A 25,354-nucleotide genomic window follows, 5' to 3' on the forward strand; every position below is an offset into this window, starting at 1 on the left:
ATTTAGGGTTTTCTAGGTCACACCCAATGCTTTATGCTCTATACAGACATTTCGTAGGACATCTGTAGTACAGACAGCAGATCTGTAAATTAGCATTCACGAAGGTGCCCTTGTCCTCTGTTTAAGAAAGAGTAGGATGAATTTGCTAGAAACGAGTAAGCAGAAGAAATTATCCATATAGTCCAACTAAGATGCTCAAAAGCATAAAAACATGTATTGTAACAAGTGGTCAAAGCTTAGGATTGTTTATTGAAATGCTCGAATAATCTTTTTTCTGGAAGTCTTTACTAAAAAAAAATCAACCCAGCAGTATATTCAGTTGAACAGATCTGTTCTGAAAGAAGAACATTTTAGTTGTTGTCACATGCAAAGTTTTAAAGAACACTGTTATACTAAGATTTTTCGGTACTTCCACTATGCTTTTTTATGGGACGGAACTGGTGTTTTAGATAGAAGTGTTTTCTTCCTTTTGACAAATAAACATGTGTGCTATGACAGCCTTTCTGGTTTCAGACAGAAGAGCTCCCCTGTGGCCTGTCTTTAAAGTATAAATTTTACCTGGGGTTCTTCTAAATGCTGTCATTAATTTTTTTCAGATATTACATCGTAGAGTTACAGGCGCTGTGGCTTGATTTCTGGAAGGAATAGGATAGAAGGGCAGTAAGCCAGCTAAGTTATTTCATTAACCTTATTTCAGTGGAACTTTTGCTTGAAGATCAGATCCCATGTTACTAATCTTTGTGCTATTTTCCTGTTTTCCTTCACTGCCTAAGAGAGAAGGAAGACCGTATCATTTTACTTAGTTTTCTATTCACAAAGGGCTGCAGCCCACCCCAAAACAGTCATGACAATTTTGATACTGACTGTATGGTTTTCCAGCTCCATGGAGGATTTGTGAAGGCCAGGTTTCCTCTTGAAAGATGTAGGTGTAGATCCGCTGATGCTAAGGCTGCTGAACTCCTTTGAAAATGTATATTTCAAAGGATAGTTTTTGACATAAACAAATAGCATTTTTGTTTCTACAGAGGAGCAACAGCCACAGTGAAGTTCAGCAACAGTCACGCACTTTTATCAGATTTTTTTTGTATTACTGCAGGGTGAAACTATCCACATTACACTGGTACTCCACGTGTTTTTCTTCCTTTTACTTCCACCCGTTTCCTTCTGTTCTTCTTGCCTGTCTCCTGCCTTTCTCTCTGGTACTTGAAAAAGGTATGTAATCTCCACTTTAGTGCTGACAGCCAGCTTAGGTGCTAAGCAAGTGACTGTGTTACACCTCATGTTTTTTCATTTTCTTCTTCCTCAAAATTTAGTTTTTCCTCTTTTTTTCATTGAAGACTATTACTCCCATTCTGCCTCCCTCCTCAGCTGCATTAAAATTACTTTTTCTTCTCCTTTTTTTTCTTTTTTTTTTTTTTTTTTTTCTCCCTAGTCACTTGAGATGGATCCTCAGATACTTTACAGGCCTCTTGCTTTCCCCATCTTCCCCCTGACTGCTTCTCTCACTTCCCCAATGGATTCCCAAGGTCGCGATTGCTGCCGCTGCAGCTATATCTATCTCAAGCAGGGCTGCAATTTCACCCTAATCCTCTTTCCATGATAATTTCACCCCTTCTCCGTCCCCAGGATCTAAGATATTGAGTTACCAAAGGGGGAGATGAAATATTCCATAATAATACAGCAGGCCTGACAACGTTTTGGAAAGTTTTCAGAGAAAATTCCCAGGTAAGCCCCTGTCACCATTAGCTCACTAGTATTTCCCAGAGGTTTCCTATGTAATGTTTTACAAGGAACTAGTAGAAAGAAAAAGGTAGAAAATAGTGGATAAATAGTAGGAAATATTTCTTGGGACTTCTGAAAGATTACAGTTCCTCCTGAGAAACTATTGAGGAAATTAAGTGTCAGAGGTTGAAAGGGAAAGTTAAGTTGTGGTTTAGAAACAGCACTAGTATTGTTTAACAGAAATTAAAGTTCATTTTTAGCACAGTATAGCCTCTATAGATCAGGCTCAAAAGTATCCTACAGTTACAAAGCAGTTTGCATCTGGGTGATTGATGAGTAAGTACAAATCATTTCCCCTGTCCATAGCTAAGCTGCTCAATCTGGTGCATTGAGTGGTGGCTGATGAGTGGAAAAATCCCACAGGCAAACTCTGTGTGCGTGTGGCAGAGGGGGGAAGTGGGAGGGATGGGGAACAGGGGCAGGGAGGGTGTGTTTTTCCAGAATTATCAAAGGTTTTGAGCCTCTGTGACAGGACTTCATCTGCTTGTCCTCAGTCTTGAAATGTGGTGTGCACATTACAGCCAGGGGCTCTCTGTGGGGTATTTATCTGCATATCCCCTCCCCGCTCTCACCAGATTGCTGCTCGAGACTCGCCGCTAATGTGGCAACTAAAATAAATCAAGAAATGTTTAATGGCAAAGTTGAGAAAGGATAGAATCATATGGGGATATTTAGAAATAATAACCCCCCCCCCCATTGCTTACTGATTTTTGTAATTGTTTCAAATATGTGTCTGTATATGTGTCTCTTCACCTCTCATACCCTGCTTATCCTTAGATTGTTATCATTTTGGCATAGGAGCATGTATGTTTGGGCAGCACCTCACACAAGTCCATCCCTACTTCTGAAAGATATCCCTACTTCTGAAATTTTTTTATTCATATCAATAAATCTTCTCTTGTCTAATTCCAGGATCCAGTAAAGCTGTAGTTATTGGTTTTACTGTTTTTCCTTTATGCTATAAGAAAGCTACTATTCTTTTAAAAATAATATATAATTAACTTGTGGAATTCATTGGCTCCAGATAAGAACTTTGTGGGATTCAAAAATAGATGAGATATTTATATGAATTTTATGTGCCTTTACACTAGCCAGGATAAAAGTTCATCATGAAGGTAAGCTTTAATGCTTCAGAACAAGAACCGACCACTGTCTGGGGCTGCTGAGAAATTTCTCCTGCTGCCATATAGTGATGCGATCCTTTAAAGATGATTTCTACCTTTGCTGAAACATCTGGTACCGACCGTTACTGGAGTCAGGATAAGGCCTGAGAAGGACTGTGGGATTCATGTACTGCTAAGGGACAGATGCTTTCTTTGGGACAGACACTTCTAGCCTGAGTTAAGGCAGTCTAGGAGTAATTGAATTGTTCAACAATATTTAAAGAGTATAAACTGAGGACCAAAATAAAGGTCAAGCTGTTAGCATATACTTGATAAGAATAGGTTTGCCAGACCTTTTTTTTTTTTCTTTTTATCTCAAATGGAAAATATTTTACATAATTAAGTTACAGCCAAACTAGTAATTTGTTCCTTTAAAATTTAGTTAATGTGGTACTTTGTCAGCAAATAAACCTCATGTGACATGACATGCTAATGAACACTGGAAGGTGAGGGGAAATAGAAGTTGCAAAATAATTTAGTAAGCCTAATTGTGTTTGAAGAAAAATGTTTCTGGTTAGACTTCTTCTTTGGCACCATTTTCCATCATGGGTGGTCTTCAATTCAAGACCCAACGGTTGTATAAGAGACAGATTATAGATCAAACAGAAGTGTTAAGGTTAATGGAGAAATTGCTAGGTGAAGTTGTATAGCCTGTATAACACAGGAAGTTAGAAAAGATGATCATTATAATTCTTTCTTGAATTAAATTCTATCAGTCTTCTAAGTGTCCACGCTTCGACAGATAATTAACAAAACTGTATGACTCGGACTTGGAAAAAAATGGAACATGAAATGTTAATTTGCAGGAGATGTGCCCTGGCTGACTCTGAAACAAGTAAGGATTACATTACATCAAATTAACTAAAATTTCACTATGCTCAACAGAAAAATTCAAGTGCAAAACTGAAGTAAAAGAGAGAACAGCTGGCACCATAAATACCACCTTACCTATGCACAAACTGTCATAATAATAACTGCCATGGAAGGTTATGATCTCAAGAAATGTGATCAAAGTAATAAACTCAAATATAACTGTGGGTGCCACAGAAGACAGAGACACATGGGCCACTCAAAAGGACAGAAGAGAATGAGTAGATCTTTTGCTCTTAGCCATTAACTGTCTCTCAGGGAATACTGCAAATACACTATGATCACGGTTCAAAAATGCACAGTTATGAATTTACTGATTACTTGTGGGTTTTCATTTTTGCAATGGGGGCCAAAATGATGCTGTCACTAAGTTTCTTCCCATGTGTGGGTGCAAACCACTAGTTCTCTGTAGACTCTTGGTTTATTTTTTAGTGCATTATTTTCAGTTGGTCAGTCCACTTCCCTATAAGAACAAGAGAGGTGTCATTCCTGTAGGGAAAACTGAAAATAAAACAGATAGATCCCATGGGGAGTCAAAGTGGAGTTGGATGTGTAAATCAGGATTAAACTTCAAAACCAAACCTGGCAGAAATACAGCTCTTTGTTGTCCAGAAATTATTTGAGCCTATGATAGTATAGTTTTTTCTCTTCAAATATCTCCTACTTAATTTGTTGGGGTTTTTGGTTTTTGTTTGGTTTTTTTTTTTGGGGGGGGGGGGGTGTTGGTGGTTTTTTTTTTTTTTTTTTGTTTGCTGTTTGTCAGAAATGATAAAAGGAATGTGCATTAGTATTTCTCTAACAGTAAAAAGTTGAATACAACTTTATTTCAAACTATAGGCTGATTCTCTCTGGTGGTTTTACATTTATATTTTGTGGCCACATCACTTCAGAGCCCTCATTCTCCTTATTCAGATCCTCACTCTATATGGTGCAGCCTACCAGAAAGTTTTGATGAGATCCACTTATGTAAGGAGCAAAACATAACATTCACTTTATAATGTTATGAATTCTAGATACATAGATACATTAGAAAATGTTTCCCAACATATTATTTCATTAAGTAAAATCAATAGCTCATTGAAATTCAAATGTTTATAATAGATTCAAAATATCTGTGCAAGAAGTCAGTATTGACCACCCAGTACAGAAACAATAAGTAAGAAACAATTATTTTAAGTTAATTGATGGAAATTACAGATGTAGCTAAATAGAGAGTTGAGGCTGAATTCTGCCTGTTAGTGTGAAAAGGAGTCAGTGGCCAGGGTTTTCTTTTCCATCTGAGCTCCTGCTATTTTCAAGTAGCCTGAATTTCCAGAGTGCCTAGAGAGAGCAATCTGTCCTCTGTAGAGAGCGTAAGACCTACACAACCTGCCCGCTGCCCTCGTTGCGTTACCCAAATGGTGGCTGGGCGCACCATCCCCATTTGCTCTTGAGTCATCCGTTGCTCAGTAGTTTATGCTTTCTTTTATATTGTTTCTTTGTTCTGGCTTTCTTCTTCTCCCAAAAACTAGTAATGTATACTATTTCCCCCCCTAATTTTTACATTGGCTTTCAAATCCAAAGTATATGCAGAGAGAAGAAATCATTCTTTCTGGAGTGCTGTTGGACTCATTTTTTTTTTCTTGCTTTTTTTCGGGGAGGGGTTTTTTTTTCTTCCAGAGCAAATTTTTCTTTTCCCCTTTAATCTGTTTCAGCCATAGCGACTGTAGAGGCTGCCTGTAACAATAGTAGGCAAGCATTCTTCCATTCCAAACACAGGAACGTAGACTGATGGTATTCCTCTAAAGGAGTATATGAAACCTTTAGGTGGCAGCCAAGGGCTACAGTTGGAATCCCTAGATTTAGTAGTTGTGTGGTTATGGTCTCTACTTCAGGTGACAAAGAGGATATGATGAAGAATTAATTTGTAATCCATCCAAAAGTAAAGCAGAAGGAATTTCACCCAGGTGTAACAATTATTAAAAAGCTGGATGTGTTTGGATATAGTGGAATGCACTTGGGAGCTCTCTCTGTGGTCTGTTGCCCTTCTGCCACTCTCTGTCTCCTTCGTAAGGAGCACTTGTAAAAGCACACCCTAAAGCCTCACATCTTACTCTTATTGATAAATTTGTTATAAAAATGACATTTAAGATAGTGCTTTTGTGTTGTGTTCAGAACGTGAATGATAACGTGTGCCTGGACGCGGGAGGAGGTTGGAAACACTTGGCGGTGCCCTGGCGTGCATCTCCTCTGCCCCACGGCCCATCGCAGCAGGGCAGTAGGGGCTGCCGGTCCCCATCCAGCCCTGGCGCTGTAATGCTTCTGCAAATCTCCTGGGCAATTTTGGGCATGCCATGGGAGGCTGCATCTCCAAAGGTGGTCATTCAAATGATATCTTCAGGAATTATATCTTCAGGCTCATTATCCCCATGCCACTCTAAAGCAGAGCTTTGTGAAAAAGTTCTGGGTTTTTGTTTTTACTTTTGGTTTTGGTTGGGTTTTTTTTTTCTCATAAAATGGACTTGTCAAAATCCCGAGGTTAGTTTGCTGCAGTTATGCAGTAGATGTATTCAAATTCTGCTGAAATGCATTCTTACAATATGTTATTAAGTCATCTAGACTGTCAGAATGTTTGTTAATGAAGATAAAACTATTTGAAACTGTGGACTCCAGAGACTTTCTCTTAGGGAACAAAATGCATCTTTGTTTTTACAAATAACTGCACAGAGAGATCTTTTGATAAAGACCATTTTTTTGTTTTTTAAACTTACTGTCATTTTTATGTAAGAAAACATGGCCACATTTGTATTATGTATTTTGGGAGTTAAAACCAGAAAATGAGAGATTTACAAATAACCTCATCTGTTTATTGTACTGTTCCCAAAGTTTTTCTTTGTGTCATTAACAACCACATGCAGCTACAAATCACATTGTTTACCTCTGCAGTCTAATGCAGCATACATCGTTTCACCATCGCATAGATAGGCTGAAGTATTCAACACTGCGGTGCCAGAAACCTACATACGTGCAGAGCAAACATCCAAATTCAGCACTGAGACAAGCAATGGTGTACTCTGATTGCAAACCAGATGTTCAAAATCAAGTAGTTTAACTTAAATGACCAGTGATTCAATGATTAATGAGATTGGTTTACATCAAGATTTGCATTAGAAAATATAACTTTCTTTTAAACAGCTTGCAAACATAGGAGGTCTGCCTGAGTATGTGGGTATTTATGAGGTAAGAAGGTTTGTTTATTCTCCCCTTTTCCTTCTCTTTTTTCCTTTCACATTCTCTATTTTGTGAGTACCGATGTGAATGACTGGGGACATGGGTAAGCTCCATTCCCAGTATTTCTGAGTCTCCAGGTACAAGCAAGGGTCTCTCCAGAAAACTTACAGCTGTTTTAACACACACCTGGGCTGAGGCTAATACATCTGCCTCCCTGCAGAGCCTGTTCACTGGTTTGTGTCTAGTTAGCTCTGAGTGGAAGCAGAGCAGGAGCAAGGAAGTAAGCAAGCCGGGCTTTTCCCACCTATGGAGAGGTGCCATGCTGTTCTTTTTAACGCTGTTATCCCCTTATTGCCCTGTGTTGCTGCATGCTAGTTCACCTCCTGTTGCATAGAAAGGGCAGGCAACAAGCTTTACAAATTCTTTGCATTTTAATTGTTCACTCCCATTATCTGCCCCGAACTTCCTCTCTTTCAAGTCCCTGCTTGATTGCATTCATCTCCAGGAAGCAAAGAATAAGGAATCTAATTCACATGGTTGAAATTACTTAGAAACAGAATGGACTGAGCTGATGTGGAAGACAGCCAAGATACTATAAAAGATGCCCTTGTTATTCAGGAGGCACCAATAGATGTTTATCTGATGAAAAAAAGGTAAAGACAAAAGTCTTCCACCCAAAATACACCCACTCCTCTTAAGGAGGATAATAATGCTTATTACTGGCATTTTGTTTGTTCATATAACAAAACGTTGGAGGCTGACTGACTAGAGGCAGAGTTACTAAATGGTCCACTTCTTACTTTTTAGTTAAATAATTTATTACTGCATAAACATTTTCTTCAATTAAAAAAATGCCCATCCACCTCCTGTTCAGCCCTATCTTGGGGTAAAATTTGCTTGGAGGCTCTGCCTCATAATAATGGTTTTCTAAGTGACAGTGACCAGCTGGGCATTTATGCTCTGTCTTGAGCTACACTAAGTTGTTTGGTGACATGTTTTCCTGCCCGGGGAATATTTGGGGTATGGGGGTGGTTTTAAAATGTTTGTTTGGATGTGATGAGAAACGATCTCCCAAGTTGCCAGAAAGAAGGGGCTTAGTGCAATGGGAGGTAAGAGAGGACGTGTCCAGTATGGTGAAGAAGGAATTACACATTAGCTCATATAAATAATAATAGCAGGTGTAGGTAATTGCACTTTAGCAAAACTGCATTTGAAAGCAGTTAAGTTGAGGTTTCTTAGCAACTGCTGCTGACAGCCACGTTTTAAGTGGCCAAGGCTTTCAAATTAGGCAATACCCACAGACTGCTATACAACAGCATTAAATGGAGAAAAACGCTAAAGCAGAAGTGTTTCTACTCTCTGAACAGAAACACAACAGAGCACCAGAGCCACAGAGGAGTTGATGAAATAGAAAAAGCAGAAATTACATCTACATTTCTAGGTAAGCCTTTTCAGGAAGAACTGCTTAGGAAGAACTCTTATGGAGAAGGGCATGATCCATAGCCTACTCAATGCAATGGGGAATACTGGCAGGGGCATAATTTGTATTTAGGTAACTTTGTTATTTTGTTAACACATTTTGTTATGCCTTTTTATGTATTTGCTATGTAAAATCTATGTGTGTGTATGCAAAGGGTTTTATTTTATGGGAATGAGTGTATCTATGTTTAGTGTGAAATGTAAATGTTGCAAGTAATGTTAACCACTTAAGACCACACTGCCACCGAGATGATTTTGGATGTTGGATAAGAACATTTCATGGAAGAAGATGGTGCTGAAGCCAACCAAGAATAGATGAAGGATAGTTAAAGAGAAGGAGTCTGAAGGGTTTATCTTTTTTGGCTAATTGATGCAAATTTACATTTGGCTAATTCATCCCGTAGTGTCTGAGTCGTCTTCAATTCCTTATGGATGCTCCATGGAAAGGACTATTTCTGATTGTTGATATTATCCCGAGTTAGCTAGGTCTTACCCTAGCAGTTGATAACATGCTCTTAATTCATTATCCATAGAGCCAGCAAAAAGTTCTTAACTATAATTTTTCCTCTTTTGAAAACAGAATATTTTCTGGCAATACATTGTCGGGGGGAAAAGTTCTCCAACCCAGGATGGAATAGTTAATGTATTAGTTAAGGCACTCCCTGGATTAACAAGCTTTGAATTCTGGGCAAGTGCCCTAACTTACTATTTTAGTGAGTGGGAATGTCAGTCTGTCTCTTACATGAATGGTATGGTATATTGTGCCCTCATTCCAGCTCTGTAAAACTCTTCTTGCTTTTTAAAAGTGAAACTTGTGTATGCAAAAGATCAGTAGAATTGCCTTCTACAGGTTTTAAAACATCTTAGATATTTCCATATTTTCTTCTGAGTGCAAAGCATATTTCTCTGGCCTTTCTTTAACGTAGATATATAGAAAAGAAGTTTGTGAAAAGAACCTGTTCTAACATGACATGTCACTGTGTCCTTCATGAGGACAGTGTGGTGTTTATTTAGAATGAGATGAGGCCATACAAAATATACAAAGTACCAAAGACTGATAAATAGTAATATGGTTCATTTTATTCAGTCCACGAGCTGTTTAACTTTTATCCTATGTATCCTCATACAACCTCTAGTATGACATAGATTCCAATGTAACCACAGTTAAAAGTCATTTAGTTGTTACATGATCCAAAATGCATACAGTATTCCCAGGGGCTTCCTGTCTCCACACATTTAGATACAGTCCTTGGATCTGAGGAGAAGAACTTATTTATCCATGACTGTTTGCTATTAGGTGGCGAGTTTCCAAATATTCCTTTGTCAGGAAAAGGCTTTTAGCCTTTTAATAACATCTCATTGAAGTATCTATTCGCCAGCTTTTAAAAAACTGCATGTGAGACTTGCTGATCACTTTAATTTATTGAAATGAGTCTGATGTTGTTTTTTCTTCTCACATTTCAGTGTTTTACTCCCAACTTCTTTGTGAATTCTCCTATTTCTTCATGTGACATAAAAACCATCTTTCAGTATTTCACTATCTTTTTTTAAATTTATATTCCACAGAGTTGATGAATGCCCATGATTTTCACTGTGGGATGGGACACAGATGTTACACTTCAGGATATATTTATCACCTTTAATTTTAGGACAGAAAACACTAAAAGTGCATGAACCTGAGTAATAATTTGTCTTCTTAATTCTGATGAACATACTCCTCTTTCTTTCTGCAGGCTTTCATAGCTTTTTCAAGCAGAAGTACTGAATTACAAATACAAGTGGACTCTGCAAGTGAATATAGTCTGCTGTACACTGAAACCCAAATTTTCAAAAATGGTCTGGGATTCAAAGTATGTCGGTACTGAGCAACACAATTTTAGATATCTGATTTGGACAACAGCTGATTTTCCCTCTAGTTCCCACTGAAATCAAGTGGATTGCAATCTGAAATCTGAAGACACTCGACTAGTTCAGTGTAGACATTGCAATAATAAAAGCCACACATGCCACATGGGATTTTTTCTTACAGAAATCCAGTCTTGGTTCCAAAGCTGCCACCCTTTTCTATGTTCCTTTTTTTTCCTAGCTGAAGTAGGAAAGGTTGGTTCAATGATTAACAACAAATCATCACAGATACTGCCTAATTTAATATATATATTTTTTTTACTTTGTGGAATAGGAATGTATTTCTTTCAATAATTTCATTCAAAATGAATTATACCATCTTTCTTTACTCAGTAGTTATTTCTCAGTTATTTTTGTATTGTTCAAGTATATTGTTCTGAGTGATATTCAGAAACCACTTCCATAACTGTATGCCCCATTTGCTTACTCCATCTAGGTTTTTCAAGCTGTCTCCATTGGCTGATGGCAGGACACCTATCCCATAAAAGAACATGTTTTTGTGGTTTAAAAGAGATAATGCTGTCTCTATACAGCCTTTGTCTATTACTGCCAATTAAATCATTGACACTTCATTTCTCTTTTATTGGCTATGATTGAAATGCAGCAGTGACTCACTGTTATATAAAACAGTATTTTGCTTCTTTATGCTTCTTTTCAAAGTATGGGTGTGCCAGCTCTAATGTGCATGTGGCATCATTGGGAAAGAATTTGGAGGCAGAATAAAAGTATTCATTCCTTTCACCAGAATATTCCACCTATTTAAAGATCTTAAAGCAGGCAGATGGGAAATGCCTAAAAAAATACAAACCCAGGGGAAGGAGAAAAAGAACAGGTTGGAATGGACCATCTGTGAAAACTTTTTGAGTATCAGATATAAGACTTGAATAGCTGGCATAGAGAATGAAAGCCTCATTACCTCCAGATGATGCAGATGCTGGGTCTGCCTTAAAATATTGCAGAATTGTTCAAACTTCACAGCAGTAATTCTAGTAAATCAGATGAATAGCATTGTCTGAGCTGGATTCAATAGGCTGACACCACCTGAGCAATTAAACAAAACAAGGGTCCTTCCTTTTATACCAGTTTATACACAAGATTTTCAGTCTTGCTGTATTGTGCAATACAGGAAAGCTGACTTTGGTCAGACAAATTTGGCAATTCCATGAGAATTCCTGAAATTATTTGAGTGAAAAACTAGCTGGATCATTTTACTACTAGACTTAAAAGACCTACTGGTCTATGAAAACTCATGATAAAAAGCCGTATTATATAATTAGGGATATTTTTTCTTAGATTTTTTTTTCCTCTGACTTTTTAAAATTTATTTTATTTTCCAGTAGGTTCTGCTGGAAATATCCTCTGGCTATTTCTCTGGATGCATACATTTGAAGAAATGGAGAAACAATTGTTTCCTTAGCATTATGCTAAAGAGCACTAATCTTTTTTAAAACTATTTTATGACACTGTTATCATGGAGTAATAAATATTTCTCAGCCATAGAATCTTTCCCTGAGATGAAAGAGAGAACAGCTACAAATATGAGCAGGAAGTGCTCATATAGCAGGCTATAATTTAAAGACTACCTCTAAATTAACTTATATTATCCAGAAAATCCTTTTAAAGCCATCTTGCCTTGTTTTCTTCCCCCCTCTCCTCATGAGATTTTTGTTTGTTGGGGTTTTTTTAAGTGAAGGCCCCAGTTTCTGAGTAAAAACTTAGAATGTGTGTATATAACAACATAATTAGTGAATACGGTAAGCGAGCCGTTCAAATTGGAATGAAAAATTCCCCACCAGATTTTATAACAGCTGCTGAAGTCATGTGGATAAGCCTGCTCCCAGTCTGAACATCACGGGAAAGAAAGATCAAAGGATTGTTCAGAGCTAACCATGCCTACAGTAGGGTAAAAGAAACGAGGGCAAAATTATGTTTATTTTTTTGAGGTTTTTTAAAATTGCTTTTGTCCAGAATTATTTTATAGAGAACAGAAACCTCGTTTTAAAAATTTCAGGCTCAATTTGAAATTATTCACCCAGATTCTCCACAGGAACAAACATGTTGCTATGGAGATGGACCAGAGCAAAGACAAAATATAGATACAGATAGATTCCCCAGAGGAATGTAATTTGAGGCATAAGTACACTGCTTAAACAGTATAAACACTGTCCTGGTATGCCTTGTTTTCTCCATCAAAAGTGCAATAAAATATCCCTAATCCTAAATGATCTGTTGTTCTTTTAGGAATAGCTTTTAAAAGATTAGTCATTCTTCTAATATTTCTTTTACTTTTTTTTTTTTGTAAAGAACAATACAGAAACTTTTTTGTTATTACCAAGGTGCTGTTAAAAGAAAAGGGGAACCAGCAATAAAATGGATAAAACTTTGCAGAAAAAGCAGCGGTGAGGACTTTGCTGATGTAATGAGATCTTGCTTGCTTGAGTTCAGTATTCATAACAAATCTGTAAAAATGTATTCCTTTTTCTTCATAAAATATGCTGAGCCCATGTGGAACTTCTGAGAGACAAAAAGACGAGTGCTTCTGCTCTGAAACCCATGCATCTGCCACTTGGCATAAGCAAAAAATCTTCATTAAGCTTTTGGATGAGACGACATCTAACCAGTAATTTACCAAAGGGAAAACTCATGCCAAGGTCAGCGCTACATTTATTGAGGTGTGTTATTTTACCTGCATATGCTGTCTAAAATAATAGCTTCTATTTCAGATTAAAGATCTCATTGTATTAGCACTTTCTTCTAGCTGTCTTTGAAAATAGTAAGAATCCTAGCACATGGTATCAAAAAGGATGGGTTAAAACTGCTCCTGTGTTTTTTTCTCATAAGCATTATTTTCACAGGTCTCACATTTTCTGCAAGTAGCTCGTGGAATTCAATGTACCTGACCTTTTATAGCATTGCATCACTGTGTAGTATCACAACATCAAGAAGAAAATATTCAAGCTATAAATTAGATAGACCTCCTTCATGGAAACGCCATTCTTAACATTACATCTGGAAGCTATTAAAGTAAGTGGACTTCTCTTCAGGGATGTTTTAGAGACAATAAGGAACAGATTTTTAAATATTTCTCTACAGCTGTGACCACCAGCCAGGTTTTTGAGTGAACTTGACTGTGTTTTATTATAAGTCCTCTGTATCATATGTATTACCTAATATAGGTGTCTATCTATGCTCAGAATTAATCTCATTAGAGAGCTAAAATATTTGGAAAAGCTTAATTTCCAAGAACTACAAATGTTGCCAGTGCTGTCTGAAACAAGCTAATTTATGTGTGTGACGTAAATGTTTTGGTCCTTGGAAACAGAGTTGGAATTGACTGAATTTTTAAGTTTAAATGTGAAGTTTAAAGGGTGACCAAGTTTCTGTAACCAGGGTATAACTAAGAGCTTAAACAGGAAGGGAAAACCTTAAAGCTATGTAAAAGATGATTAGTTCGCCAGTTTTGGTTTTATTGAAAAAGGTATATATATGCTACAGACAGACAGGAAAAACAGGGGTCAAAAAGAAACATGGCAAATCTGACCTCTGGGTACTAGTAAGAGTCACAGCTATGTGAGTATCAAGTAGAGAACGCATGCTCCACGCTACATAGATAACAAATCAGTGGACGGTGGCAAGGTTCTTCAGGCAGAAGCGATGCATTAAAATGATTATGCTCAGGCAAGCTGAGCTACTATCTACAGAACAAATACACTTTCTGTGCTAGCGGGAGAGACATTAAAGCCAGATGCTTATTTCTAAATCAGCTGTGACACCACCATGTATTCTGGATCACATCAAAATTTTTGGTGGTGGTAGAGCACGGCACAAAAGTAAGGTATTTGGGTATTGACAACATAGAATAAGATAACTGGAAGCCCAGGAACGGGGGACATAAGAGGCGATGCTGGAACCTCTCTTGCGTTGCACTGAGCTCCCCTTTTGGTTACTCTGCTGTCACTGGTGGCACTGGTCTCCCAGTCAGAGGTGAGATCTCCCTGCTGTCAGGGTGCGTGAAGAGCCTGCCAGGTGTTTGCACAGTGGCACAGCTGGAATTCTTGGGCTGTTTTGGCAGGGCCAGGATAGTTCCTTACCTTCCCTGGGTAGTCGCAAAGTAGAAGTTTTTTGGAATATATAGCCCTCTCTTCCTCTTAGGCTGATGTGGAGAGACAACTGTAAGCTGGTGTACGCCCTTCAAAGCAGACTTTAGGGGCCAGTCTGGCTTTTGTTGAAAACTAGAACATGAGAAGCATAGATATGGCTGCCTTTCTGCTCTTGCGCATTCATTTTCTGCTGCCTCTAAGAAGCTTCAGCAAAATACGTGGTGTGGTACATATGAAACCTAAAGCAAGTTTCCTGGAAAGCCAGGTATGAATAGTCTCTTTCCATATTCTCAATGGGGAGAGAGTTTTCAGCATTTTAGTTTAAAAAAGCACATTAAGCTACCACAAATGGAGGTTCTTATGTTACTTGGAGTATGTGAAACAGAATACTTTATAAAGACAAAACCACAAGAAGGCTTTAGCTGCCCCCCGCCCCAGTTACACGCAATGACCAGAAAAGCTCCCCCGCACTGAAACGTACAGCACAATGGTTTGCATGCAACGTAGGTGATAAGCAAAGCAATTGTAGAACACAAAGTCATATCTGGAGATGAAATTTAAACTAATGAAGCATAAATGTCTTACCAAATGGAAAACAATTAAGCAGAATCTTTGAAAAGGAAATGACGGTTTAGTGACATCTAGTGATATTAATGGTTGTCTAGATTTTTCCATCAAAATATGACACCAAAGACTGGTTTGTGGGAATCCATATTATGCTTTAAACGAAAATTTGGTTTCTGCAGGTGTTCAGATTTTTACTGGGAAAATCCAAATGATATATATAATTTTGGGGTTTGGCAGTTTAAAATTTACTTAAAATTAAAAGTGAACTACAAGCAAATTTTGGGTCAGCTTGGAATAATGCAAGTGAATAAAACTGAGCAAAGCAAGATGTAGGCAAATATAAAAAATGAAAACTGTAACTGGAGCACGATTTTACCATGAAGTAAATCCCAAGGGGAACCTTCTACTCTTAAGCTTGTTGAAATTTGATTACTTTAGATGTTCACATATTTTATAAAGGCAAGTACACATGCTCTCTATTTTCTAGATGTAAATACTGAAGCCCTGAACTGACTATGGCACATTTTAATGTTAGCGACAGAGTCATGAAACAAATGTAAGTGTTTTTATTCTCTGTCTCCAGAGCCCCAAGGACTAGAGACTATAATGAAAACTCTGAAGAAATTAAGTGGTATCACTTTTCTCTAAGACTGAGCTTTTGTTAGCATGATGAAAACAGTACAAGATCATTTCATTAAATTTAAAAAAATATCAGAATTTAAAATATTGCAAAATAATTAGAATAATTAGAAGACATGTTTTTTCTACAACTGCACTTAGTCTTGCATGGGAGCATTAGTCAAAAAAACCCACTGTAAAATATCTGAAGCCATATAATGAAGTATTATTTCAAGGCTGGGCTGCCGTGTCAGAACAGATTTGTCTCAAATCAAGCAGTATAACTTCCCATGTCATAAAAGGGGCATGAGACTGAAGCCACTGAGAAGATTGTTCCAGCCGTATCACTGCTAACCAAACAGAAGACAACAAATGTATCAACAGGTATTTCATAATTAGATGTCCTATATGCAACTGTCAGATTGGAGTGTAAAAATATGAGAATCAGGAGCAATAATGTAGGCTCTTTTCACATTATGCATATTTCTGAGAGCAGATGACCACTCATAAATAACCAGCCGATCTCCCCAGAACTTTCACATCTCTCCCACATTTTTGTATTCAGCTTTTCGGTTCCCTGTCTACCTCAGTTATAACCTTTCCTTCTTGTCTCTTTTAGGTTTCAATGGTTTGATATGTTACAGTTTCTTATCAACCAGGTTCAGAACCATCTTGAAACTTTAACATCAATAAAAACCTTTCGTTTTTTGCTAAACCAAGGGGAAAAACACAGTTCTTTAATACGAGGCCATAACTTCTCTATTCCAAGAGGAGACTTATTACTCTACTGCTGAGGAACAAACATATGGTGACTACACAAGAAAACCGAACAGCTCTTTTCTAGTTCTTAAACTGCACTTTTGTTTTCGGGGGGGGTGGTGTGGGGGGTGGTGTAGGTGGTGTTGGATTTTTTTGTCTTTCATTTTATTTGATGTCAAACTCTCACCAAGCACCACTGGGCATGACATCCTTTGCTGTGATATATAACATCAGCTAATGTCCTGCCCAAAGAATTTCTTGGGAAGAGCAAGCTGTCAACGTGATTACTGAGTGCTTGCTTCACAATGTTTTGACAGGGAAAAGCTCATATTTCCTTATATTAGCACAAAACCCAAAGCATCTAGATCAAGGACTATTGCAGAAACCAGAAAGGTTCATGTATGCTATGCAGTTTCCAAACTGCCTAGAAAAGCAAGTGCAGATGTGGCGCTGGAAAGAGGTCAATGTATGGTCAGTGAAGCTGGAAGCTGGAGCCATGATGAAGCGCTGTATTTTGTATATGCAGGCCTGTTGTGCAGAAATGCAAATAAGGTGAGAACGACAACTGGACACTTTCTGTTGGAGAAAACTAATCTGCTGAAAATGGAAATATTCTGGGGGATGTTGATCTCTGTAGACACTTGTTTGGCTTTTTTACAAAGTGGGTTTTATACCTTGGCAGCTGAGCTAGGCATCAGGATCCTGGAGTTTTCATCAATTGGTTCTTCAGAAATTTGCTGGTTCCTGAGTCCCAAGAGCTCAGTACTTCCAGGCCACTGCAATGCAGCGTGTGAAAGGACTGGGAAGCTCAGAGCCCCTGGGATCTCACTGCCCAAACACCCACCCACGGAGGAGCCCAGGCAACATAGCTGGCTTCAGAAACATGGACTCAGCCCTTAGAATGTTTTGCTTTTTTAAACATTATAGACTTCCCATTGCTTCTAGACTCCCATTAAAAAAAAATAAATAATCAGCTTTCAGAATTTAATCTTGATTTGTGATTCTTAAAAAGTAATAATTTTTTTTTATGTGGAAGCAGAACCATGCTTCCTGACCAGCTTCAAAGAAAAATGTTGCCTTAAAAATGACCAGAGATGAATGATGGGAAGAGAAAATTTAAAAAAAAAAAAAAAAAAGCCCGAATATATGAAACATCTAAGACAAAAGATGGAAAAGCTAAGTGGAGATGTACAAGATGAAAATTATTATTATTACAATTGATGAGCTGGGTATTAAATGCAAGAACATGTATTTGCACTAGCATGACAATGCAACCCTTTGAAAATATTTATAATAGCAGGTAAAATGGAGCAATTTCATATCTGTGTTTTGTTTATGTTTTTTCACTTTGCATCATCATCAGTTTTACTCAGCCTAGAGCTGCATGTCCACATAGCATTTATTAGTATAACACCAAGGGCAGGACTACTTACAAAAAGATAGTCCTCCTAGAGTGCATCTCAAGATTATCAGCTTTTTGGAACAAAACCCAGGGGTGAAATTCTGGGTTGATTTACATCAGTGACTATTATTTTTAATGAGACTATTATTGCATTCTGTTTTCTTTTTTTCAAGTGTTATGCAGATCTATGAAATTAAGTAGTCTTATTATTCTGGTTTTGGAGTCAGCAGATCTCATTTGTTACCTTCAAGTTGACCACTATTTCTTTCAGTTATTTCTGTTCTCTTCTGTGATTTCTTTAAACTTTTAGAAATTGGAGGGGGTTTTTGCCATGATGCAATTTTTCATTCCACACAGCTTTTCTATGAGAGATGTTTCTGAGACTGTGATTATAATTTCTCTGCATATATGCACTTTTATGCAGAACTCTCCCAAGAAATCCCATTTTCATTCTATGCAGTAGTCATTCTTCTGCCATCCTTGCTGGCCACCAATTTGACATGTACTTTGTGACTTGCTTAATTGTTGTCTAGTTCACTTGACATTGTAGTTTATTTAGTGTATTCCTGTTGTGGGGATTTTCCAGCTTCTCATTCTATTCACCCTGACCACTAACGTCTAAACTAACATTGTTGTTCATGGTCACTACCCATCAGCTGAGGTATTTGAATGCTTGTATGTTCTTTATATAATTTAATTTTACTGGGCTCTTTTTGTTTTTCTCATCATAATTCTTCTGCCAATCAATTTTTAAACCATTTTCTTCTCACATAGATTTCTATCAGTCTAAATAATTTTTCAGCTATTTACTTTCACAGTATAATATAATCATAGACTCTCAAAAAATTCTTCTGGAAAGAAAACTCAGGAGGCATAGTCCAACTTCCTGCTCACAGCAGCTATGAGGGCAGACCAGGTTGCTCTGGGCTTTATCGTGGTCTTGAAAACAAAGGATGGAGACAGCATACCCTCCTCATAATCTGGCAACCTGTTTCAACTGCCTGTCTGTCCTTGTGGTGAAAGTTTTTCCTTATATCTAGTCTGAACTTTTGTTGTCTCAATTTATGCCCATTGTCTCTCATCTTCCCCCCCATGCATTGCTACGAACAGCTTGGCTCCACCTTCTCAATTCCACTCCATCTTCTTGTAGGTAGTCCCTTCAAAATCCTCTCAGCATGATATCCTCCTTCTTTTATTTGGCCACAGACAGCCACTGAACTGAAACCTTTGTGTTGTTCGGTCATTGACCATCATCTTAAAAACCCAAACTAATGCCAGTATGCGTGATTCTTCTACTGCTTACCCTTTGCTGCAGTCACATTGTGTCCTTTGCTGGTGTTTTCACACAGAAGTTGATTAATTTACTCCAGTTGGCTCTCACAGGACCACTTTGCCCTGTTTTAGACCATTTTCTTTTATCAGGAGGTAGTCAGAGTGGGAAGTGATGGCACTGTTGTTGCATTTAATTAAGTGATCACCTCCACCTTTCCAATGTGTATTTTGGCAATACTCAGGAGCTGGACCCTGACTGACTTTCCCTGGGCAGCCTTCTTTCTGGTTCTGAAGCCAAGACATTCACTATAGACCCTGCTGTGTTTTCCTGGGCAGCCCATTGAGATCCATCATCAGGTGCTGAAACTCTGAGATTTTATGACTCTTTTAGTGTTTAGCTCTGACTTCAGTTCTTCCTCTTTTGTTTCAATATTAGGTATTTTTGGCATTTTGTTTTCATTTTTTCCCCCAAATAACTGCAGACAAAGATTGACATATTGTGTAACGTGAACTTGATCAACTAACCAAGCATAATATTTTTGTTTGGAAATCATAGTTGTTCTTCTCTCAGACAGATGATGTGCTGTACATGATGCCCAAATCTGGTTGTAGAGCACCACATTTTTATACATTCACCTTAGTTTAGAACATCTCCCATAACAGGGAAAGCAATAGAAATACAGTTTCTATATGCAGTTTGCAACATTTTCTAGACATAAAATTATTCCTTAAACTTCCTTAGGCCAACTTTCTGAGGCATATCTAAGAGACTAAATAGCTAAGAAAACCGAAAGCAATTTATAAAATTAATCTTCTCTGATGTCCCTGGCCAAGACAAAAGTCTGCCTTGCTTGGCCTGTGCTGTGAGTCTCCCCACTTTAGGAATCCTGCAGTCAGGATTACCAGAGTGATATGTGTGCGCATTTAAAACACACTGCTCAGAGAATTTTGATCCATCTCATCTATTGGCTATTCACAGTTATACTGGGTGAACCATAGGAAATTCCTTCAGGATCTCCAGGAGGACTCAGAATATTTTGTTATTGACTTTAATATGTGTAGGTGTGGGACCTTGTCAACAGCTGATGGACAGTTCTTTCTTTTCCTTTGTGTATAAAGACAACAGTATCGCACCTTAGAATGAAACCCTAAGATCCATGAGAGATTTAGCAGTCAAGTAGGTTCTGCATGCTGCCTCTGAAAAGCTTCATTACACATAAAGATGGCAAGTTATGATCAGCTCTACAGATTTTTGACTAGCATGCCAGAAAAGGATTACTGAAAGTGGCAGCAAGCTGGTCATGAAACTGTAGGGGAGCTACTTTAAGTGCAATTTGTCCTTCTCACCGAGTCTGAGTAGTTGGTTCATTAGTTTTAGGCCCTTGCTGTGTTTTTGCTCTGTATAAATTCCTGTTACAATTATCTTAAATCATAAGCTAATGACTTACTTTCAGAAGATCACCCAGTAGGTGGCACTCCCCATCTGACTTAAAACAACCAGGAGCCAAGAAGGGAGAACCCATGGCAGACACAGGACAGGGCAGACCTGTCAAGCCTCACCTCCTGGGTGGTAGACCCATGCCTTCATCTCCATCCCTACTTTCCCACACAGCACAGGATCGGGGCATCTTTCATGCCTTTTCTGTTGCCCCACTTGCAGAGGAACGTTTCCAGATTTCACATCACTCTCTAGCAGCTTTATGCAGTGGTTTCTTCCCTATTGTATAGCCTACCACGTAGCCTAGAAAAAGGCTGAAAAGTCAGACTGATGCAAAGGAAACTGGAAGTAGCAATGACCAGAAAAGAGCTAGAGAACTTAGCTGAAGAGCGACATGGAAGTCTGTAAAGTGCATGCCTGAAGAAGGCTAAGATAAGCTTGGCATTTGAGTGAATACAGATAGATCGACATGCATACACATCTGTCCCAAGATGTATAATTTACATCTCACTCTTCTGTAGGTTTCTGTGACCTTTTCAATATTTCACGTTTTTGCATAATTAACATATTTCTTCTTGTTAGAGAGGTTGAAAGGTTAGAAAGGTTGAAATCAGAGATAAACGGATCTCTCCATTGAGTCAACTAATTAAAAAGGCCCAGTGTGACACAAATTAAAATTATAATTAATGGAAAATATGAGACAGAAAAAAGCATCAAATATGAAACAAAATGTCAAGTACAGAGAAAAGCTGACTGTGAGGCTCCTTCTGCTTAGCCCCAGAGTTTCTCTGTATTTTGGTGACTTTCATCCTTCCACCTCTTATTTTTCCCATTGGGAAACATCTCAAACATATTTTACATTCTTCCTCTCACTACAAGTTCTGTTCTCTCTGCATGTCCAGTAGCTTTACTGTTCCCAGGTTCCCAAAGAAACTGTCGTGATGGAAGAATATGATGTGTGACCAAAGCAACCAAAAGATGTCTGCCATGTGAGAAAGTGAAATTCTAGGTTTTGGGAGACAGGCTGGATGACAGTAGCATGCAGTATTAATATACTAATATATAATGTAATTTCCCTGTCAAGTCATGTTTGAAGAAGCAAAAAGTGATGCTCCAGTACAAGCTGTCATTTATTGACAGCAACACCCATAACAATAAGCTTGTCTTCAGCTCCCATGCACATGTTGTGAGCGGCCTTCTCTGCTTTTTCCTTGCTTAATCTTACCACCCTATTCTCTTTCACTAGGTACATACCCTCCCACATCCATTTGCAAATGAAATTACCCCTGGACAAGTCATACAGGAGTTTTAAATTTAAGCTAGACTTTTAGATATTTATCTTCTACATCAGAACACATTAGAGGAAATTCTCTTTGATATACTGGAGTGAATATTCCTTACAGCTTCAATAGAGATACCATTATGTTCTCCTAATTGAAGAAACCAGCACAACTTCATAATAAAAGAATATGATTCTTCATTCCTGAGTATGTATTTTAAACTCTAATGACTAATCATGCAGCTGAATGTTCATATCATGATAGGTCATTCTACTAATGTTTTTATTCTGTTGATTGTTCTAGATTGTTCTTCCTCACCCACGTCTGTTCAATAAATTGGTGCCTGCCATTATGTTTTGCAGTTTATTTCAGACACAAAACCAGGCTTATGAAATACAGAAACCCTGTATTTGATAAAGACGCATCAGAGATTGACATATTAGAGGCTTAAAGCCACTGTCTAGAGTTAAAGGATTGACAATTTGAGAGGTACAACAGGATTATATTTTCTGTATAATGCTGGTGAAGTGCTGGTGTGTGTAAGAGTACGCGTTTTGTGTCACTAGAATCAGAAATCCTTATTTCTGATAGGCAGTAATTACTCTTTTACCATTCAAGGATGGGCTCTTAGGGCAAGAACATGTGTCCTGTATCACAGTCACCAAGAAAAATTAATAAATAATCTGTAGCATGGCTCACAGCTATGAAGTGAGGGATCAACAGCAGCACATTTTCCACTTGCTGAGTTAAGTATCACATACATACATACATACATATGTCATATGTTTATGCATGTGCACATGATGGCCCTGTTCTTTTAGTATGTAAACTCTAAATGAATTCTGAATTTATGCTAAATAAAAATCAGAAAATGCTGCCACAAACTGCAGATTCCAGAATTATTCTGTCCTAGGTAATATGCCAAGAAACAGAACTACTGAGGTTATTTCTATTACAGAATCATTACTGTCAAACTCAAGCCTTCAAAATAATAAGCCATAGCTCATTTTCCCAGAACTGTGAAATTATATCTTCTTAATTTGCCTGTCATTTTCTAATCTTTTATGGGGTTTTTTTGTTTGTTTTGGTTTGGTTTTTTAAGCTTTTCTCAATCTATAGAAACTGGATACATATACCTATGTGTACTTTTGTATATTCATGTCTAAGTATGTGAAAGTCTGTGCATAGTTCTTACTTTTCCATGTATATATTAATTCCAGAGGAAAATCACTCCCAGTTGCACACACCCGAAATGTCTGTTTTCCATAGCCTGTCTGGCAGAAAATACTTTGTTCTGTTGGGACCATGATAACAGGGAGCTATATGAACTCTTTCATGTCTGCATGTATATTCTCAATCTTCCATTTACAATGACCTATAGTGCATTTTAGATCTTTCAAAATGATCTGATTAAACAGGTTTGTTACGACAATTAAAAGTAGCCTAATTTTTTAGTGGCTATCATACATTAAATTCCAAGTTAGTATCTTAACTCAATTTATGGGCGGTGTCTTGCTTTCAAAGACAGAGACTGACAAGTCTGTAATTATAGTTTGTATAATTTCATCATCTTTTCCCAGCAAGAACAAATATGCAGACTACATGTATAATGCTTCATTAACAGTCTTATAAAAAAACCCTTCAGTATCTGACTGCATTAAATTTTTAATTTCTTTTTTCGTATAATCTGTAAGATAGAAAAGTCTTGGTATCTCCACTTTACATGTCAAAAAAATGGTAGAGAAAATAGAGAACAGAGATTAAGGTCTGACCTTCAAAAGGTTTTAGTTTCTTAAAAAAAAAAATTTAAAAAAATTTGACTTGTTTAAGGTCATTTGGGAAATCTGGAGCAAAGTAAGGTCTCAGATTCCAGGTAAGTGCCATCCACACATTGTATAATATGCTGGGTAATATACTGCTAGAACAGATTTCTGAAATCCCCTTAGGGAAAAGAAAAAGGAAAAGGAAAGAAAAATGAATCCTATCCTTTAGAAAAAAAGGTGTTAGTTTTACAAAGGTTCAAACCTACATTCAGTTCCCACTAATTTTTTTGAGAATTGAAAGTACACAGTATTTTGCAGGACTGTTCACTTACAAGTGTACTTCAATGCTTCACTCCTTGTGCTGGTCCTCAGAAATGTATGATTGCTTTTTATTCTGCCAAGTAAATGCATGCTACAGAGTGCAATCACTCTTCCAAGCATTCTTTGTTGTAGGTTGTCACTCATGTATTTGAACTGAACCTTTTTCTCCGAATAAATTGAGTTCTCTACCCAGATTTTTCCTGAGAATTTGACAAGTCACTTGATTAAATATCAATTTTTCAAAGGATCCCCATCCCAAAGCTTCCTCAGGTCTTAGACCCACCATTTTTGATATGTATGGGTTTGAGTCTGTTTCAAATAAGGAAAAACAGACTTTGCATTTTTTCTTTTTTAAATTCAAATCAAACATAAGAAACAACAAACACAAATGCTGAAGTCAAGGTTTTGCAAATGCAAAAGCTTAGACATAAAACTGCACTAGACGAATTTTTACAATAATCTTATGAACTATTCAGAAGGTTGTATGATTCCAGGGAATACAGATCATCAAAACAAAACTTAAGCGTGTAAATCCTGTGCATTCTTACTAGGAGGATGGCTAAATAAGAAATATGCAGAAGCATCACCAGCCTTTTATTTGACAAAGTTTCTTTCTCAGGACCAGAATGATGCCATTATTTGTTACCTTGTTTTTCTCTACCTGTTAGAGAAATCAAAGCTTTCCATAACCCAAAATAGAAAAAAAATTAAAAAGGAGCCTTCAGTCCATTTCTTGTATAAGATGCTGATATACTGATGATGGGCCAAAGTACAAAACTTAACATGCAGAGAGCCTGTAGTTTCTTTGTTGCTATTTCTAGGGCTAAAAATTACACAACAGAGTCTTTGATATTCTGCACATTACCTATATGGCAAACATTAATTCACCAGGTGAAAAGCACATTCACTTTCTATTCTGCTCAAATCTAATAAAATTCCCAATATACAAGATTATCTTTCTAAGTGTATAACTGCATAGTAGTGATTTTGTTATAACACATGGTCCTTTGAATCCTGTGAGAGATTATCATCACTTTTGAACCTGCTGAGCTAAAGGAGTAGTAGTGGTTGTACAATGTGCTCTGCAGTGTACAAATGATGTGGCATCTTTTGCTTTCATTTTACATCTAGGCTGCGCTTTGGACGGGCAGCCTGCAAATTATACATTGCATTGACAGACACACATGAGGTAGGCATGACCGTAAACTATTACTCATATGTATTGTCATGATTACAATGCACTTTTCCCCTTGCCCCGTGTTGCAGGCTGAGTAGCCAGACAGGCGGCTGCTCCTCCTCTGCATGCCAGGGGGCTTGAGCAGCAAAAGCTTCTCTCCGCGGTAAAGCAGCTCTGCATTATTTGACAAAAGTAAGCTGGAATTTAATTTATTTTTGAAAACCCCTTTTGTATATTACTTCCTTTGA

At 37.6% G+C, this 25,354-nt stretch overlaps 1 long non-coding RNA gene across 2 annotated transcripts; it reads left to right on the forward strand.

Moving 5' to 3' along the window:
* Window positions 1–12,500: 12,500 nt before the first annotated feature.
* LOC142600565 (uncharacterized) lies at window positions 12,501–22,717 on the forward strand. Of its 2 annotated transcripts, none has more exons than XR_012834123.1 (3): window positions 12,501–13,081; window positions 13,265–13,433; window positions 22,208–22,717. It is a non-coding gene; the product is annotated as an uncharacterized LOC142600565 (long non-coding RNA). The 2 variants fall into 2 exon arrangements; XR_012834124.1 differs by lacking the exon at window positions 22,208–22,717 and adding an exon at window positions 16,314–16,509.
* The last annotated feature ends 2,637 nt before the right edge of the window (window positions 22,718–25,354 follow it).

This window comes from Balearica regulorum, chromosome 2 (assembly GCF_011004875.1).
Source record: "Balearica regulorum gibbericeps isolate bBalReg1 chromosome 2, bBalReg1.pri, whole genome shotgun sequence".
In the NCBI taxonomy this organism is placed as follows: domain Eukaryota; kingdom Metazoa; phylum Chordata; class Aves; order Gruiformes; family Gruidae; genus Balearica; species Balearica regulorum.